Here is a 6,875-nt window from a genome sequence, read left to right on the forward strand (position 1 = left end):
AGAATTTAAAAAAATTCAGTTCATTTTGGTATGGATGAGAACCAAACCCAGGACCTTTTTCGAGACTGGCACGCTGCCCATAGGCCACAAAGGCTTGTTGGTTCAAGCTGAATAAAGGTGGAGCAAGTGAATGCGTTGCACTCTTTTACTTAGTGGAGTGTCTTAGAGACATGCACTGATGGCTAAATGAGTAATTATGAGTATGCTAATTAGTAATCAGGTAATTGAGTAGACGATGCGTGCGTACTCTTGAAGACGAAGCTTAAGCGTCCCCCAATTTTTCAGAGCATCCGAACTCAGCAAGGGCAAAATATAAAGCGAGACTAGAAGCGAACAAATCCTTCCGTGAATGCAGTGATATTTCGAAAATTTTGAACGCCAGCGTGTGACAAACATCGCTGTCACTATCCCCGGCGCAAGGGGCTATTGCAGTTGATTGGAATTCTGTGCGTTCTGTAGCGCAATTCAGTGCCTTATTCGCCGTCTCCCCTCTTCTCCAGATTCCTTAAATCTTGAGGGATTGATCAATCGCGTACGTAGCTGCTCACGTAACACACCATACTGCACACTATTTGCTATTACGCTACATCATTTAACACAACATGTCACCCATCACTAAGTAAAAACGGCCGCAAACGGAAGAAAGACGATTGCGCGCGCACATGCCACTTGCTACGGCCGGGACATTTGCCCTTCAACATGATAATATCGATAAGGAACGAGTCCACTCAGACATAATGGGAAAAAGAGGGGAGAGACGATCGCCAAGGGCGGTAGCATATTGATCAAGCCGTCGACGCGTGAGTATGATCCGTATAGCGCTTTCGGTAAACCAAGCACGAAATTTCTGGAAGCGGGCGGCTGCGCAGAGAAAGAGAGCAGGCGCCGCAACTTGCGTCAAGCTGCCTCTCCCTCCACTGACTTCTCGAGAGGGCTCGAACCATCCGAACCGTAGGTCGCCAACGTCACAGCCTTCCGCCTTCGCCATGGCTACCGCTTTACCCCTCGCGCTCTGCGTTCGCTCTCTTTTAAGGGTGGTTCACATGCAAGCGAACTGGCGAACAGAGCGAACAGCGGCGCGGCGCTGCGAAGCGGTTCGCGAGCTTTCGTTTCACATGCATCGCCGCTCCGCGTTTCCCACCGCTGCGAAAACCAATGTTGCGGGCAAAAGATATGCGCCTGCAACCGGTTTTGGTGGCCTGCAAACACAAAAAAAAGCGTAATATAAAAGCATTATTTTGTCATTTCTTTTCATAGTTTATTTAAATAAATGTAATTATTGCGTTTTAAGCATTAAACAGCGCTTTATACAATTTCTTTCCTAAACAAAAGTTCGTACGTGCGGCGTACAAACTCGCGTGGCAACGCCGGGCCGTCATTGGTTGAGATGCGGTGCTGCCGCGTCGCCGCCGCGAAAATTTCCAACTTGCCCGAACCTCGCCGCTCCAGCCGCTGGGGCTTTCTCCGCCGCTTGAGAGAGGGTGTACTCGCCGCCGCGGCGGAGTTCGCGAGCGGTTCGCTTGCATGTGAAACGGGCTTTATCCGCCGATACCCTCGTTCGCTCGGTTACGCCGAGGCCGACGCCGAGGTACGCAGCTCAACACAGGAAAGGGAAGCGCTGCGCTCTAAAACACAATTTGAAAGAATATCTTAGTGACGCTAAATAATTCTTCCCGGATGTGTGGTTGTGGTTCTCCTTGTCATTTCTGTTCTCCTTATTTCCTTCACATGCTGCCTCGCATGTCGCAATAAATCATTTCGCTTCTAGTCAGCGGAAGTGTTTGTCTCGTTCCCTGTGTCTTTGCGGTGTTTTGATCCTTCCCATGAAGACGCAGTTTACAGTCATCATCCCGCATTGCTGCCGAGACATCTCACCTCTTCGCCTCCATTCTTCGCGAATGGAAGTATTCAAAGAGGTCCTCGATGAAGCGCGAAGGCAGCCCCGATTCCCTGCTAGACATTTAGAAGTATATGTATACTATCGACGTCAAATAAAATGCGAACAGCGGAGCGTGTGGCCAAAGATCTACTCTGTCTGCCTGTCGTCATCAAAGATAGGTGTGCACTCTTCCGGTCTGCGATAGTTTTCCTTCTGTTTCTTTTGACGTTCTTTTTTCTCGCTTTCCCACTGGAGCGCCACATACTATATACTTTCTCCCATTGGAACTTGCGCAGCGCGGTTTCGCTGGCGGCAGCGGCTGTGGCCCGCGTGGGTGAAGCGAGCGCTCTTATCTCCTTGGCCTGCAGCGCTTCGACTTTGCTTCCATCATCACTGTTTGTAACCGGCGTCTGGTTGCGATGCAAAAAGCGAAAAAGACCGATCAGGCTGCGGTAGGAAATGAAATGGCGCAGTAATTGTCTCACATCTCGCTGGAGACCGGAATCGCGCCGTAAGGGAAAGGAGTAAGGTTGCAAATGGAATTTGCAATTCAGGCAATGAGGTAGGTGGCAAACAGTCTCGCCCATAAAGCTCTGTCAAGGAATCCATAAAAAAAAGTACCTCAAGATGGAAAAAGTCTTCAGAAAAACGGTGCTCGATCATTTCAGTACCCTGTGGAGTGCGCCCCACAAGCCACGTGTCACCAAGGGACTGAGAAGATCCCAGGCGACTCAACTACATCGAATTCGCGCAGCCTCTGCTCACACTCCTGCCTGAATGCATAAGACGGGCATGGCATCATCTCCGCTATGGTCTTTATGTAGTGTGTGCGGGGATATCGAACATTATATTATGTACTGCCCAGAGTACCACGCGTGAAGGTATGTGATGTCCGCTCCCTTCAAGAAGACAGGAACCGGTCACAGTACAGTTCAGGACATTCTCTACCCGAGTGGAAACCAGACATGCAGAAGGGAGGCTGCACGCCTTCTTTTTACATTTCTGCAGGACACTGATCTTGTTTCTAAATGGTGACAGCAGGAACGGGCTATGGTCTACTGTCATTGAATGTGTGCGTAGATGGTGTCTTCTGGAGTGGACTGTGTTATACTGTGATCACGTGAATGTGTGTATGGATTCTGGCACTGCAATGGACTATGTTCTACTGTGACTGAATATGTGCATAGATGGTGACTTCTGGAGTGGACTTTGTTCTGCTGTGAGTGAATGTGTGCATAGATGGTGACTGTGGGAGTGCATAGCGGGGTAGATACGACAGATTTTAAGGCATTATTAACATAGAAGTGACGCTATGGTGGAGCAATTGCCGGCAGAATAAGCAAGGCTAATCCCACCTGTAGCATATACAACTCAACTAAGATTGAAAGAAGAGAGACAGAGGTGCCGTAGTGGAGAGCTTTGGAATAATTTCGATCACCCGGGTGTCTTTAACGTGCGCGAAATTTCCAGTAGCGAGCGGCATGCCAGATGCCCAGGACTTACCTATTTCTAGCCTTCTCTCCGCGCAAGCCGCCTCGCAAGGTCGCCATAGAGTTACTTGGAGGGAAAGCAGACGGCCTTGAACTTCTTCCACCATGAACGCCCGAGGCATGCCGGGAAGATGTCAGCATCGTATTGACTACTGATGGCTTGTTGACTATGCTACGGAGTGAAATATTTGGTTTTCAGATTTCGTTTACACGTGCGCTTCGTGGTGATGCAGTTATCCAACTACGCACCTTGTTAATTTAAGTAAGATCCGAGGCATCCGAAGGCGCTCGAAGTGAGCTGAGCACAGTTTCCGGTGCCTGCAAGCCAGCTGAAGTCCGTTCGCCCCAATCGCTTGGAGCGATTTACGCAGCAAGCTGGCTTTTTCCAGCAGAAGCCTGTGCTACCTGTGCATTGAAAGATGAAAGAAGGGAACACGGTTTTTTGGGAATTAAAAACTCAACAGTGTGCTGCTGTGACCACTCTGCACATTTCTCGTAGGAGACTCGGATGTACGAATAGCGCAAATTTAGTACTTCGACAAGCCCAACATTATGTTAACCGTACTCGTCGAGGATTACGTTTGCTTCATTTCGAAGACTGGCGCTGGCCGCGCATTGCATGCAGGAACAACTTCTACTTCATGAATTAATTCACGCAAATACCCGCATGTTTCACTTGTCAGCATGAACAGGGCAGTCACTTACGGGTACGACAGGTTTCCGCTTTCTAATTCATATTTTTCTTGGTAGAATCTGTGAGCGCAGCGCCAGGAAATGCCGAGAGCCGGCACTCAGTACATGCAAACTAGTTTCTCATAGAAAAACGAGGGAGCGAGGGTTCGGGCAAGTTTCTCATGGCACGAACCATGTAGCCTATGCTCGAACATGGGGCGCGAACCTGCAATAGCAGACGACACTAATGACAACAGTAAATGCTAAGGCTTTCATTTGGGCTAGTTGGTTGTAGCTGTGAAACATAAGGACTAGCACATACACAGACAGGGACCAAAGCAAGAGTAAGAAACAGGACACCCGCGGGTGTCCTTTCTCATACTCTTACTTTGGTCCCTGTCTGTGTATGCGTTAGTCAATATGTTTGACACCAATGAAACGTTTCTGTTTGTCAGAACGCGAAAACGGAAGCTGCTACAGTGTACTATTCTAAGCGTTAGGAATTGTTTTGAAAGAATATTTACTCTGAAGAGTGTGCCTGTTAAACGCAAAAAAAAAAAAAAAATCCGCGGTTCACAATATTTGGCGGCGAGACGGCCCTCTCTCGCCATGGGCACATTAGGTGCTCGTTTACGCGTCTGATTTCCTGCTCATTTATTGCAGTGCACCATAATCATAGTTTATTACAGGATATATTGACTGTAAAGCAACACTTCTTTTGCAAAATAGTATTTGCGATTGGATTGGATTGGAAAACATTTATTGTCAGCACCTTATGTGGGCGCTATACTAGATGGCCTCGAGCCCGTGGTTCTCGGCGATCTTGTGAGCCCACTCAGTGGCCCGGACTTGTGTCAACGGGTCTGAGCTGGCCAGTATAGCCTCCCACCACTCTATAGAGAAGGGACTGGTAGTAGGTCCGGCAGTGGCGGCGCCTTTTTGCGGCTCCACAGAATGTGGTCGTATCCGGCTATCTCGCCGCATTCTTTGCAAGTTGGATTGTATTGTGTCGGGGTACATGTGAGCTAGTTTTGACGGGCTAAAGAAGGCTCGCGTCTGGAGCCGACGCCACGTTACCTCCTGCCTTTTGTCGAGCTTCTTGTCTGGTGGTGGATATATCCTCCTTTCCAGTTTAAAGTGATTTGTGTAGTCGTGAAAGGATATGAATGCATCTCTCGTGAAATTGGTGGACTCAACCTGGCTCACTGCTCTGCTGATATAACCTCGAGCTATGCTGTGAGCCAACTCGTTTCCCCTGTTCCCCGAATGTGCCGGCACCCATATTAGTTCCACCTCTCTTTGGTTCCAGTCTTCATGCCTTAGGATTCGTTCTGTCTCCTTGGAGATCATACCCCTCGCGAAATTGTTTATAGCGAGTTTGGAGTCGCTAATTATGGTGACTGCTTTGGTGTTGACCATTGCCATGGCGATAGCCACCTCTTCCGCTGTCCCCGAGTTCTTTGTTTTAACCGAACCGCCATTAATGTTTCACCCGAGCCGTTCACGCCCACGACCACAAAGGAGTCGCCTTCCATTGTATTCCGCCGCGTCTACGTAGGCAGTGTATTCCAATCCTTCTAGCTTGGCTTCAAGGGCCTTTGCTCTTGCTCGCCTCCTGCCTTCGTGAAAATTGGTTTGGTTTGGTTTTTTGGGGAAAGGAAATGGCGCAGTACCTGTCTCATATATCTTTGGACACCTGAACCGCGCCGTAAGGGAAGGGATAAAGGAGGGAGTGAAAGAAGAAAGGAAGAATAGGTGCCGTAGTGGAGGGCTCCGGCATAATTTAGACCACCTGGGGATCTTTAACGTGCACTGACATCGCACAGCACACGGGCGCCTTAGCGTTTTTCCTCCATAAAAACGCAGCCGCCGCGGTCGGGTTTCGTGAAAAGCAGGGTGCATGTTTTTTGGAAGCGGTTTAATAGTGAGTGAGTTCCCCACTTCAGTCGGTAGTTTTGCCTGCGCGTTTTTTTTTTTTTCGGGATTCTATCACGTAGTCCTAGGTTGGCCACGATCTTACATCCCGTATGTGTGGTGGCGAGCCGTCTTAATTGTGTGATTAGATGTGCCGCGCACAGTTCCGCGATGGTGTTATAGATCCCAAGAAGTCTTTCCGTAGGGGTGCAGTGGGGTAGTCCCAGGGCTGCTTTATATGCCTGTCTTATGATCCCCTCTATTTTGTTCTTTTCCGCCAGCCCTAGCTTGAGATAGGGGATGGCGTATGTTATTCACAAAAGCCTGAACCATTCGGCCATTTGTATTTCTGCAGTCATAGTTATGCTTTATGGCTAACACTAGCCAAGCCAAGTACGATACCGTTGTCTTCCCGTCATTCCCGCGGTGGATGAAGCCATAGAGATTTTTACTATACTTAGAAACTCTATGAATGAGATTGCCCTTTAAGAAATTCAAATAGACGCTGGCGCCAGCTTTCCCTCTTGGTAGTATTTAGAAACTCTATGGCCAGGACCGTGCGCTGGGACGCGCTCGCCTTCGAGTGTGTTCGACAAAATCTCTATTCCTCTTTTGTCCCCGGCGGGCACGACGCAAACGCCCAGCATTAGCCAGCGAGATCTTACATTGCGTTCCATATATTTTCGACTGCGAGTGTACCGCTACGACAAGGAACTAACGATATATGACGTTGATATGTCGCAGTGACATATGAACTAAAGAGAAACCTTCATATGCTGAGACAGCGCTTCTGCACTCGAGCCTTTCCCGCTTCCACGCGCACCTTCGGCTGCGTTCGTTTGCGTCACCGAATGTGTTGACCCTTGGTGTGACGCGAAAGCTCTCTAATAACACCGTTTACAAGCGTAAGAAAACGGCAG

Source organism: Amblyomma americanum, chromosome 7 (assembly GCF_052857255.1).
Source record: "Amblyomma americanum isolate KBUSLIRL-KWMA chromosome 7, ASM5285725v1, whole genome shotgun sequence".
In the NCBI taxonomy this organism is placed as follows: Eukaryota; Metazoa; Arthropoda; class Arachnida; order Ixodida; family Ixodidae; genus Amblyomma; species Amblyomma americanum.